Raw genomic sequence first — 13822 nt, forward strand, 5'->3', positions numbered from 1 at the left:
TCGATGTCAGCCCGTGGCAGCTCATGCGTGACACCTGCCGTTTGCTTGTGACCTTTGAGAAGGCCACGTTATTTGTCAGTCACCAGGACTACGGGATGAACAACGCCATTCCACTGCATCATGTCCTGGAACAGATGCTAGTAAATCTGGCTGGTCAGGGGACTGGAGACATTTGTTACGTTTGTCTGTCAAAATCTCTGTTTACAGTCAATGAACGGGAACATCATTTATCGCAAGGATATGCAAACACCAACCAATGGGGTGTTAACCGCCAGAAGTAGGTCATCTGCATGAAGCAGCAGTCATTTTCACAGCTCAAGATATCCTCCCGGAAGCTTGACCTCTGCTTGTCGACGGTCTGCATTGCAAAGCTTGTCTAAAAGAAAAATCCTGCAGTGCACCCCCTTGGATGAAACTATTGATCCGGCAAAGGCTGCTTTGCTCCTTCAAAAGCAATGAACTCTGAACAGCGTGACACCGATATATAATTTCTCATACACCAGACTGAAAGAGTATTCCAAGCACCTCTCTGCCCACATAGCTGACGAGAAGCAGAAGGGTCTTGCCATTAAAGTGGGCTCAGAGCTGAACCTAAAAGCCACATTTTCCTGTTTACCTGGACTCAAAGGAAAGGACAGAGGTCCACTGGCTATGCTCATACTGATTTCATCAAAGCCTCCACTCACCAAGGCAAGCACAGAGGACCGGATTGTGTGGACAAGTTGGTTCTGCAGGACACACACAGAGGACAATCTATTGGAGGTGTTACCAAAGACATTTACTTGCCTCCCGGTCTTCCTGTATAACGGCTCCAAAGCGCTCACGGCTATCGTAGGGACGCCGTTCCAAAGAATCTTTGACTGTTGTTTGGGTAAGCTGATCGAGCACCAAAGTGCTCGGGTGATCTGGCCAAACACATCGGGATGCTTGGGTGCTCTACCGAGCATCCGAGTATAATGAAAGTCAATGGGAGAACCCGAGCATTAAACCAGGCACCCCTTGCTCTGAAGAGGGGAGGGTGCCTTGTTCATAGGAAAAGGTCAGAAAATGATGGAAACACCACCAAAATGGTTCGGTAACAGCATGGGGAGGAGGTATGGATGCATCTTGGACTCCCAGGTCGCTGCTGGGAAAGATGTTGTCCGAGTAGTATGCCACTTTTACAGACTGACAATAATACGCACCAATCGAAGATACAATCGATTTTAGAGGAAAAATTGGTAGGAAACATTCTTTCCTGTATATTTGCTTGTATATAAAGTGCAAGTGTTGCCAAAAAGAGGCACTCTGATACAACCTGTATATCACATAAAGAGGGGCCTCATTCACATTGTGGTATAATTGTTCAAGTAGTTGGACTCCTATATTCAGAAAGTCTATGCACTAAGTGAAAGGGCTACCAAAAATTACAAGGAACCGGCACTCCAATACACCCTTTGTTAAACATAAAGGAGGGCATCATACACAGGCTTGAAAAATTATGATTGATGGCCTGCTGGTGACCCTCAAAAACATTTGGAGAAAGGGCCTGCTGATCTGACCATCTAAAACATTATGGACGAGGGCCTGCTGCCGCTTTGGTGACTCTAGATAACCTGGGGCCGATCACATGTCCCCATGATGACGACAATCCATTCAGATGTCTGCCCTATCAACTTTTGATGTTATTTTCAGCCCAAACCATGTAGGCACACCCCCCTCCCTCCCCAGTTTTAAATTCATTGGTGGCCAGTGCGGCCCCCCCTCCCATGTAGTACTGTAGATTCATTGGTGGCCAGTGCGGCCCCCCTCCCTCCCCTGTATTACTGTAGATTCATTGGTGGCCAGTGGGCCCCCCTCCCTCCCCCTCCTAATTAAAATCTCCCCCCCTATCATTGGTGGAAGCGGAGAGTTCCGATCGGAGTCAGTTTAATCGCTGGGGCTCCTATTGGTAACCATGGCAACCAGGATGCTACTGCAGTCCTGGTTGCCATGGTTACTTAGCAATTTTTAGAAGCATTATACTTACCTGCGAGGCTGCGATGTCTGTGTCCGGCCGGGCGCTCCTCCTACTGGTAAGTGACAGGTCTGTGCTATAAGCAATGCGCCGCACAGACCTTTCACTTACCAGTAGGAGGAACGCCCGGCCGGTCACAGACATCGCAGCTCGCAGGTAAGTATAATGCTTCTAAAAATTGCTAAGTAACCATGGCAACCAGGACTGCAGTAGCGTCCTGGTTGCCATGGTTACCGATCGGAGCCCCAGTGATTAAACTGGGACTCCGATCGGAACTCTCCGCTGCCACCAATGATAGGGGGGGAGATTTTAATTAGGAGGGGGAGGGAGGGGGGGCCCACTGGCCACCAATGAATCTACAGTAATACAGGGGAGGGAGGGGGGCCCACTGGCCACCAATGAATCTACAGTACTACAGGGGAGGGAGGGGGGCCACTGGCCACCAATGAATCTATAGTAATACAGGGGAGGGGGGCCACTGGCCACCAATGAATTTAAAACTGGGGAGGGAGGGGGGTGTGCCCCCTCCTGCCTGGCAGCACATGATCTCTTACAGGGGACTATGATACGCACAATTAACCCCTCAGGACCTGAGGGGTTAATTGTGTGTATCATAGCCCCCTGTAAGAGATTGGGTGCTGCCAGGCAGCAGGGGGCAGTCATGTACACAGTTCAAAGTATATTCTAACTTGAATCGTCCCCATCACTATGTGAACGCCTCTGTGTTAGAATATACTGTCGGATATGAGTTTTCACAATCTAACTCAAATCCGATGGTATATTCTAACATGGAGGCGTTCCCATGGTGATGGGGACGCTTCAAGTTAAAATATACCATCGGATTGGAGAAAACTCAGATCCGATGGTATAATAGGGACTCCTGACTTTACATTGAAAGTCAATGGGGGACGGATCTGTTTGCAATTGCACCATATTGTGTCAACGTCAAACGGATCCGTCCCCATTGACTTGCATTGTAATTCAGGACGGATCCGTTTGGCTCCGCACGGCCAGACGGACACCAAAACTACTTTTTTTTCATGTCCGTGGATCCTCCAAAAATCAAGGAAGACCCACGGACGAAAAAACTGTCACGGATCACGGACCTACGGAACCCGTTTTTGCAAACCTTAAAAAAAAACGGTCGTGTGCATGAGGCCTCACTCTGATCATTCTTCTGATTTGTTAACCTAACCACAACCTCAGTGATTGACAACTGTGTCTTATCCTCTTCATCAACCTCTTGAGACAGGTTGACTCATTGGTTGACTCATTGGCAACTGTGTCTCATTATCATCCACCTCATTAAACACGAATTGCCGTTCCCCACCGTCATGTTCTTGTGACTGTGGATGCTCAAGAGGTTGGGAATCAGGGCACAAGATCTCATGTCCCTCTTCAAGCGTGCTTGGCCAGAGGGTCAAATCAAGTAATGGCGATGAAAGAGGTCCTTGGAATATCCGAGTGTGGGATCACTTGTTTGGCCAGACTGTACATGGTGGGAGGAAGGAGGTTCAGGGTGAGGATTGTGTTGACCAGACTCCTGGCTACTGAGACTGGACTTGGTGGAAGACAGGGTGGTGCTTAACTGACTGTAAGCATTATCTGCTGCAATCCAACCGACCACCTGCTCACACTGGGATGACTTTGCGAGCGTTGTCCTTCGCTGCCCTGCAAACTGGGACATAAAGCTAGGTACTGTGGATGACTGTTTTTCTTGTGCTCTGGCAGCACTTCCCTGTCCCTTACTGCTCGCCTTCTTTATTATAAATGTTATATATGCTTAAAAGTATGTCACATGTACAGTAGCGTAGGATTTGGAAGTGTATGTGCAAAAAAATTTACAAAGGTATTTGTGATGAGGAAACGTTATACAGGACAGGTACCACAGGTAATGTCACTGTTCGCAGTGTCTACGGAAAAAGTACACTGGATGTGTCTGATATTTTAGGGATGCACACACTTTAAACAGGAGATGCAGCATGGATAATTTAACTGTCCACAGCGGACACCGTCTACGGAAAAAGTACAGAGGATGTCATTGATATTTTAGGGATGCGCACACTTAACACAGGAGATGTGGAGCGAATAATTTAACTGTCCGCAGCAGCCTATTACACGGTATTTAGCGTAGGATGTGCTAAAGATATATATTGCTGCTGTCACACACAATAGTCCTTAAAAGGACTTTTGGATCTTTGAAAAGTTTTTTGTATAAAAATCTTCCTATTACACTCCCTACACTGTCTATGCCTTCCTATGCACAGCTCTCCTTAACACTGAGCAATTTAGCGCAGATTTTGCTACAAACATATATTGCTGCTGTCACACACAATAGTCCTTACAAGGACTTTTGGGTCTCTAGAACGTTTTTGTACAAAAAAATATTTAATTACACTCCCTACACTCTCTGTCCCTTCCTATGCTCAGCTCTCCCTGACTACGAATGAGCTGAACATGCGTCATTGGGTGCTATATAGCACCCGATGAAGCGTTCCAGCCAGCCAGTAAATGAAATTCCAGAAGCTAACATGGCTACTGGCATTACAGTGAGGGCAGTACTTACTTTCACGTTTATTGGCTGTGTAGCAGCCATAGTGAAACAAGCAGGGAGGAGAACAGGTGTTCGGCCGAGCATGCTCGATCAACACTCGTAAGCTGGTGATCAGTTCTCAGGACCAGAGTTGACTAGCAGCAATGTGGAGCGGGTATGACTTGTCTGGATCAGTGTCACCCACTGAACTTGTTTTCTCTGTGCGTGTCGAACCTTGCATGGACATTTGTTATGCCATCCACGCAGAGGACTTCAATACTTTATGGAATGATATTCATAAATCAAAGGACGAGGTCATGTTGGAGTAAGTGGACAATTTATACCAATGTCTTTACTCGCATTTCTTCAGACACTTTAGAATCCACTTATCAGCAATCCAGCTCGTCAAGGTGATGGCATCTGTGGCATCGGCACATTGTGAAGGAAAAGTGAAGTTCCTCAGTAAGGACTACCTAATTAGAGTGCTGGGATTCATCATGGAGCTGCCCATCAATAACATCCAGTATTGAACACACGGATGACTCTCATCTCGGACCTTGTCCATTAAGTTCGGGACCCCCCAGAGGTCTTACATGTCTTAAACATGATCTCTGCAGTGCTTACTACATGTTATACTGCTTCTTACCGTTCTGTTACAGCGGCTGTGAGACCTGAGACCTGCACATACTAAGGATTATTTATGAAGATTTTCAGGTGTTTCCAGTACCGACCAGTTACCGTCCGGCTATGATTATGTAGCCTGCACTGTAGGAATGAGCTGGAGTCGGCTTGTTTTCTGGACTGTCCTCCAGTTATCAGCCATAGCCCCATACATTTCTTGATCCTTATGCATTACCATCTTGGTCACCCCTACACTGGTCGTCAATCCATTCTTGTTGATGAAGCACTTTGTTTTTCCAGTTTGTCTTTAAAATCTTTGCCCCTTCTGTGTTGCATTTTATGTGTGTTAATATCCTGTTTGTTAAATAAACGTTTTTTTTCTCCCCTGTTCAAAAAAGAAAAAAAAATTGGCTTGTGATTTGGTAACCAAAAGCAGGAGTGGGTAAAAAACACAGAAAACATGCTACTATTCCGTTCATGTGTAATCTCTGTTTTGGATCCACTCGTGTTTTTTTTTTGCATTAGCAATACTGATGGATTACTGACCAAATGCTCCACAGACAGGATCAGTTTTTGTGTGGGTTATTGTTCTGACGGATCAGAGGAAGGGCAAAATAATCAGTGACGTCATCACATACTGCTGACACCCTCTTCACTCTGTTGGGGGGCTCTACTTGTATAAGTGTTTAATAGAACAGGGTCTGTAGACATCTATGTCGAATCAGCTGATGACGGTGTAAAAGGAGTGCGCTTCTTCTTGGCGCTAACATTGATCTGTAAGGCGTTCATAGGTGACTTATTTGGTCAGTTTTGGACCACTTTAAGTTGTTGCTGATGGAGCTGGTGCTACTCCTGCACCTCCTCCCCATCCAGCGGTCATGGAAATGGAGCGTGAGCTCAGAGAGTCCCCCCAGTTTGACCTATGTCATTTTTGGGTGATGGTGCACGTAGGCAGTGACCAACCGACTACAAAGAATGTCTCGATAGTAGTTGAGTTTTTGGCCCGGTAGCAAGGGTCTAACATTGTGGAGAGCCAGTAGTCATCCATCTGCCGAATGTTTGTAATGCAGGTGTCAATACGAAAGCAACTCAGCATGCATCTGGCCATTTACATAAGGGATTCGGATGGACTTTCTGTCTCCATCTCCACTGCATACTGCCATGGTCTGCCAGGGTCATCTGCATCGTCTTCGCTGTCGCCCTCTAGCTCCTCCTTCTCCTGTTGCTTGGGCAGACAAACCACCTAGTTTGGTATAGAATTCCTCCTCCTGGTTCTCATCCTCCTGATGTGCCAGTTCAGCCTCCACAGGGCTCAGGTGGCCGTTGGATGTATGCACCACATCTTCTGTTCTTTATCAGCATCCCCTCCAGGACGTGAAGGAGTGGAATATCATTCATTTCGTAGTCCTGGTGACTGACAAATAAAGTGGCTTCCGAAAAGGGCCTGAGCAAACGGCAGGTGTCACGCATGAGCTGCCACTGTCTAAAGTCGAAGTTACACCGGGAAGTAGACCTGTCTGTCTGCATCTTCAAGAAATTGGTCATGGGTTTCCTCTGCTCATACAGTCGGTCCAACATGTGGAGTTCCAACATGGGGAAATGCCATTAAGGGCGCTCGGGTTAGCCCTCCCTGATGCAGCGCAAACAAAATGTTCTTTCCATATCGGTGACAATGGTTCCTATCTTTAGTTTGTGAGGAGAAAGCCAGGATTTGATTTCTTGGTTGATGACACAGAGCTGTTCCTCCCCAGTGTGACTCAGTTCACCCAGGCTGAACAGGTGCAGAACCGGGTGACAACGCCATGCTTTACATAGGTGGTATTCAGTTGAAGCTGAGGACTAGGTGGAGGATAAAAAGGGAGAGGAGCACATTTACCCAGTGGGATGTAAAGAACATATATTGTTGCTGACCATAGTTATAGCTCCACATGTCAGTGCTGGCATGAACTGTACCAGATGCCGACAGGCTCAACTACTGGCCCATCTTCTGCTCTATGTACGTATGCGGGGTGGGTACAAAGAAGTGGTGATGGCTTGGGACTCTCCACCTTGGCTGGGCACAAGCCATTAGCTCTCTAAAAGGTGCAGAGTCAACGCCAGGCCACTTTATGGTGACGCACCATTGGTTAACGCAGGTCTGTAGTGTCAATATTAGCACCTTGACCGAGCTTCACCTTCTGCCCACATATCCTGCATACTGCCACACTAATGTCCTCCAGTAACTTGATAAAAAATTTCCACACTGCCAAGTATGGCATTTTACCAACACCACTCCATGCTAACTGCCTTCAGCTGCCTTTATGAACCTGTGCATCACTAGCTCTTTCCTGACAGGTATGCTCCTGAGTACCAGACAGTCTATCCTGAGTGTGTTTGGTTCCAGATATCCCACTGCTTCCACGCTGCTGACTCACCGGCCCATTGCCACCCTGCTGCTGTCTGACTGGCCTACTGCTACCCTTACCCCCTGGTGATGATGATTATTAGTGTTGAGACAAAGCGCGCTTCGCTCAACACTAATGATGATGCCCCCTCTTCACCCTGCTTCCTTCTGCGATCAGCTACATCACCATCCACTACTGTATTGTCGTCATTTATGTCACCCTCACCGTCTCATAGCCATGTCCCTCACTGCTCGCAACATGTTATCCCACCTGACTGTCATCATCACTAGTTGCATGCCTAAGGGAGGACACAGAGGACCTCTCCTCTGCTGGCCTATAGCTGTTGACTGTCCTCACTAAGCTTGTCCTTGAGGAAAAGGGGAGCAGAGCCGGCAGCAGACATTACTTCCCGAGCAGAAGTAGCTGGACAGGTGAGGGCAGTTGCAGGACAGGTGAGGGCACAGAGGTTGTTCCTGGCCCATGCCAACTAAGTGTGGTGTGAGAGCAACCCACTGATTCTGTCTGACGTCACTTGAGGTGATGTTGAAAAGCAAGTCAACCATTCCAGTACAGCTGGATTGTTGGTCAAAACATGACAAAAGGCTGCTACCACCAACCCTTCTTCTGGTGCTATTTGTACCGACTACAGCAACATTTTTGCCACTGCCCGTTCCTTTTGTGGGCCCATGCAACTGTATATTGGCCATAGTGTACAGTCACTGAATCATAATGTAACTAATTATGAATGGCACAGCAGTTGAACTAGATAAGCACGCCTATATATTAGACTGCCTGTTGACAATGAGTCTGATGCACAGTAAGCCTATGTATAACACAACAGATTAAGTTTTAATGGCTTAACAGATGAACTTGATAAATATGCCAATATATTAACCCTTTCTCTACCAGCATCGTACATGTACGGTGCTGGAGCGATAGGCAAATATGGTATCTAAAGGGAAAAAAACCTGGAAGCTTGTGTTTCCGGGCTTCTTACCAGCATCCTCTGCTGCCAGTGAGGATGCCAGTAATTGATTTTAATATGCTCAGCGTCGCTGAAGAGGCTGAGGGTATTAAAGCTGCAATTCTTATTTTGGCCTCAGGCTAGACATACATAAGAAATGAGCAATTCTCATTAATAAATAGATTTTAAAAATCCATGATTGTTTAGAATTAAAAAATAAAAATTGGATTTTGTACGCTCAAATATGAGCTGCAAAATCATCACAAAAAAAGTTTAAAAAACCTGTCAAAAAATATATAAAAATTATAAAAGTTTAAATCACCCCCCCTTTCCGTATGATAAAAAAATAAATACATAAATAACAAAATATCATCATAGGTATCACCGCAACCGAAAACGCTGTACGTATTTTTCCAATACGGTGAATGGCGTAACGGGCTTCTTATTTTAACTTTGTAACACGTGTAGCTGCCATTTTAGGAAAAACTGATTCAAAATTTGGATTCATTGCGAATTGAATTTTTCCTAAACTTCGGACCGAATTCCACTTCAAATGCTTTGCTTTGCTCCACACTGCTGTCCATTCATTTATTCATTCAAAGATCTTTCTTTCTTTCTAGCTCCACCTTTTCGATGTGGCTCTGATATTGGCTATTTTCCCTTGCTACATGCCAAGTCAGACTTTGACTAAGGCCTCATGCACACAACCGTTGTGTGCATCCGCGTCCGTTCCGACATTTTTCACAGTTTAGCGGAGGTCCCATTCATTTCTATGGAGCTGTGAAAAAAAACTGATAGTTTTTTCTCCGCGTCCGTGGTCCGTGATTCCAGTCCGTCAAAAAAATATAACCTGTCCTATTCTTGTCAGTGGAAAATGGAGAACGGACCCATTCAAGTCAATGGGTCCGTCAAAAAAAACGGATGCGTGTCCGTATCTGTGTCGGTTTTTTTCTACAAGACCTTGGTGCAATAAAATTAAAAATTTTCATTAACCTTCCTTTTTTTTCCCCTGTAAGACAAAAAAAAGGAAGACACAAGGAAACACAACTTAAGCAAAATCGGACACGGACCACTGAAGCCAAATCACTGACAGTGAAAAAACACTGTCGTGTGCATGAGGCCTTATAGGGAGCAACTTCCAAAATATGGAGCTAGCAAGAAGGTTTTTTTTTACTTGGGAGATACCTCTTTGCATATTATTAACATCAATGCTTATCTCGAGTTAAAACAAGTTCAATATTACTGAAAACCCATTAGTGTTCTTGTAATAAATCAGCTCTGCAAAGAATAATGGCCTGAATTTCCTCAGAAGTGATTTACATTTACCTACGGTCTGTTCTCATTAGTATTGCATGTATTTACCAACCTGAAAACATGGATCGTGACATATAGTATATGTATATAGCAAGAAGGGCAACTGAAAAACTTTTCTCACAGCATTATATGCCAACAGTATATGTAACCTTGTTACATCTCTGAATATTTCAATAACACACAGCATTACATCAGAGTCATAGATTTTAATTCAGCAGCTGTTCTTACCGGTGTACCTTGGCCTCAATGTGCCGCATTAGATTAAATTGTTCTATGTGAGCACAGAAAGTGCTTTATTTTAGAAATGCAACTATGCTGCAATCATTTCAATATTATCTCAGTTGCTGGTTTCATATGTAAAAAATAAATAAAGAGAATAAAGTTAAAGTCTGCATTTTTCTAAGAATAAACTGATAGTACACAATGCACTGAAGACGTAAAACAGTGACAAATAAGCATCTGTTAGAGAGAGAATAAATACAGTCTACAGGCTATGATTTATTCTGCTGAATTGCAGATTTCAATGTTTCTGTGAAGCGCTGCAAAGTGATACAAGAACTGAATCCTATCAAAAAACGGCATCACTCAATTTTCAACTTGATACCAGCCCTGTATTTCCTGGATCACCATCATGTGCTCTGACTGCTTTTGCAGTTTATGGACATGGTTCATGTAGTCTTATATCACACAGTCCTTTTTGATCCTTCTTTAACCTTTAAAGGGCATCTGTCAGTAGATTTGTACCAATGAAACTGGCTGACCTGTTACATGTGCTCTTGGCAACTGAAGGCATCTGTGTTGGTCCAATATTCATATGTGCCTGCATTGCTGAGAAAAATAATGTTTTAAAGGGGTTTTCCGAGAGTTTTTTTTTTTTCACTGATGACTAGAGATGAGCGAAGTTATGAAAAATTTGATTTGGCTGCGTCACCAGAATTTCACTAAGAAATTTGGTTCATGACGAATTACTTCGTCACGAAGCAAATTCCTTTATATGTAGCGGGCAAAGTGACAGGGAACGACGATTGCGCCACCCCGTCATGAGAATACAATTAAGGCCTTTCAGTGGCTTATCCATAAATTTTTTTAAAAAAAAACATACTCACCTTATCAACTTGATCGTGGTAAGGCCGTTGCGACCATCTTAAAGTCTCACGAAATCGCGCACTGAGATGTAATGACTAGAGATGAGCGAATCGAAGCTGACGAAGAGGAATTCATTTAGAATTTCAGGAAAAATTTTATTCGCAACAAATGCTAATTTCCTCACGCTTCGTGGTAACGAATCACATTTTTCCTAAAATGGCGACTACACGTGTGAGGACTGAGGACATGGTGCAAGGAACTCAGGATCACCCAGATTGACATGCCTGCATGCCTCCAATCAGCAGCCAGCCAGCCCTGTGATGTCACAGCCCTATAAATATGTCGGCCATCTTACAGTCAGACATTTTCCAGCGTTCAGAGTGCAGAGACAGACGTGTGAAGGCGCTAGGGACAGCTATTGGAAAAACGATTTTAGAAAAAAAAAGACAGAAAAAACGATTTATAAGTGCAGGGAAAGGATAGGGAGGAATCATTTCACAGCATCTTAGTACAGGGAGAGACATCAGAAGGCGCTAGGGACATTGATAGGAAAGTGATTTACAAGTGCAGGGAACGATTATTTGGGGATCCAAATAGTCATTAGACAGCTCTGTCATTCAAGCTTTTTGTTATTGGGCTGCAAGTCTTATGTTGAAAAGCTTTTAGAGGCTTATGTCTTAGTATCTTATTCAGTACTACAAAAAAATATATACGCATTTCACTTCTGCAGTTATTTCTGTTGAAAGCGTATAGGGGCGTATTTCAGTAACAAAGAAAAATATATACCGTACGCACTGCACTGTTGCAGTTATTTCTGGTGAAAGCGTATAGGGGAGTATTTTAGTAAAAAAAAGACAAATATATACGCATATAGTGGCGTATTTCAGTACTACCAGAAAAATATATACGCACTTCACTATTTAATTGTTTTCTGGTTAAAGTGTATAGTGGCCTATTTCATTCCAACAAGAAATATATATTCTCAGGTCACTTCTGCAGTTATTTCTGGTGAAAGCATATAGGGGCGTATTTCATTAAAAGAAGAAAAATATATACGCACTGCACTGTTGCAGTTATTTCTGTTAAAAGCGTATAGGGGCAAATTACAGTAAAAAATATATATATATATATATACGCACAGTACTATTGCAGTTATTTCTGTTGAAAGCATAAAGGGGTGTGTTTCAGTAAAAAAGACAAATATATATATACGCACTGCACTGTTGCAGTTATTTCTGGTGAACGCGTATAGGGGTGTATTACACTAAAAATAGAAAAATATATATGCACTGCACTGTTGCAATTATTTCTGTTGAAAGCGTATAGGGGCCTATAACAGTAAAAAAAGAAAAATATATTCTCAGTGCATTTCTGCAGTTAATTTTGGCAAAAGCATATAGTGGCCTATTTCAGTCCAACAACAAAAATATATGCTCAGTTCACTTCTGCAGTTATTTCTGTTGAAAGTGAATAGGGGCGTATTACAGTAAAAAAAGAAAAATATATATGCATTTCACTGGTGCAATTATTTGTGGCAAAAGCGTTCAGTGGCCTATTTCAGTACAGAAAGAAAAATATATATACACTTCACTGGTGTATTTATTTCTCTAAAAATCGTTTACTGGCCTATTTCAGTACAAAAAGAAAAATATATTCTCAGTTCACATCAGCGGTTATATGTGTTTAAAGCATGGCTGGGAGTCAGCAGGGTGGCAGCAGTGGGAGGTCGGGAGCCAAGCGTGCCCGGGGTAGAGCACCTGCTTCGCAGCAGCCTACCTACCCGGGAAGTAGTGATGCAGGCGTTCATGGAAGTAGCGGAGGTAGCAGTCAGTGCAGCGGTTATATGTGTTATTTTGTATTAAAGTACAAACAGAAAAATACATTCTCAGTTCACGGCGGCGGCGGTTATATGTGTTGAAAGCGTTTAATGGCCAATTTCAGTACAAACAGAAAAATGCATTCTCAGTTCACCTCGGCAGTGGTTATATGTATTGAAAGCGTTTAGTGGCCTATTTCAGTAGAAACAGAAAAATACATTCTCAGTTCACATTGGCAATTATATGCGTTGAAAGAATGGCTGGGATTCAGCAGGGTGGCAGCAGTGGGAGGTTGGGAGCCAAACGTGCCTAGGGTAGAGCACCTGCTTCGCAGCAGCCTACCTACCCGGGAAGTAGTGGTGTAAGGGTTCACGGAAGTAGCGGTGGTAGCAGTCAGTCAGTGTGGTGGTCATATGTGGTAAAATCTTTATTGAAGTATTTTGGTTGAAAAACTAAATTTATTCAGCGGTCAGTGCTGTGGTTATATGCAGTTAAATCTCCATGATGTCCCCATGATAAATCTAAAGCGTGGGGGCCCTGTGTGACTTCTACACACTTTCAAAATAATCCGGATGCCGAATATATGCCGGATGACCTAGAGGCTCCATGACCTTCCCAGGAGCTGCTGTCGGGAACAGCGGTTCATTTCTGAGACGCCCGTATAGTGCTCAGTTATATGTGGTAAAATGTTTATTGAAGTATTTTGGTAGAAAAAAAAAATTTATTCAGCGTTCAGCGCTGCACTTATATGTGTTAAAATCTTTTGTGAATTATTTTGGTGGAAAAAAATAATTTATTCAGCGTTAAGCGCTGCACTTATATGCGGTAAAATCTTTTGTGAATTATTTCGGTAGAAAAACAAATTTCCACCTCCTCCATTAACTTCCTCCTCTCTTCATTCTCATCCTCAACACACACACTGACTTGACACCCCCCCCCCCCAGCTATATATACAGTTGCAAGAAGAAGTATGTGAACCCTTTGGAATGATATGGATTGCACAAATTGGTCATAAAATGTGATCTGATCTTCATCTAAGTCACAAGAATAGACAATCACAGTCTGCTTAAACTAGTAACACACAAAGAATTAAATGCTACCATGTAA

At 43.7% G+C, this 13822-nt stretch overlaps 1 pseudogene; it reads left to right on the forward strand.

Annotated features, from left to right (window-relative positions):
- Positions 1-240: 240 nt before the first annotated feature.
- Positions 241-5059, forward strand: LOC120991388 (annotated as a pseudogene).
- The last annotated feature ends 8763 nt before the right edge of the window (positions 5060-13822 follow it).

Source organism: Bufo bufo, chromosome 2, assembly GCF_905171765.1.
Source record: "Bufo bufo chromosome 2, aBufBuf1.1, whole genome shotgun sequence".
Taxonomy (NCBI): domain Eukaryota; kingdom Metazoa; phylum Chordata; class Amphibia; order Anura; family Bufonidae; genus Bufo; species Bufo bufo.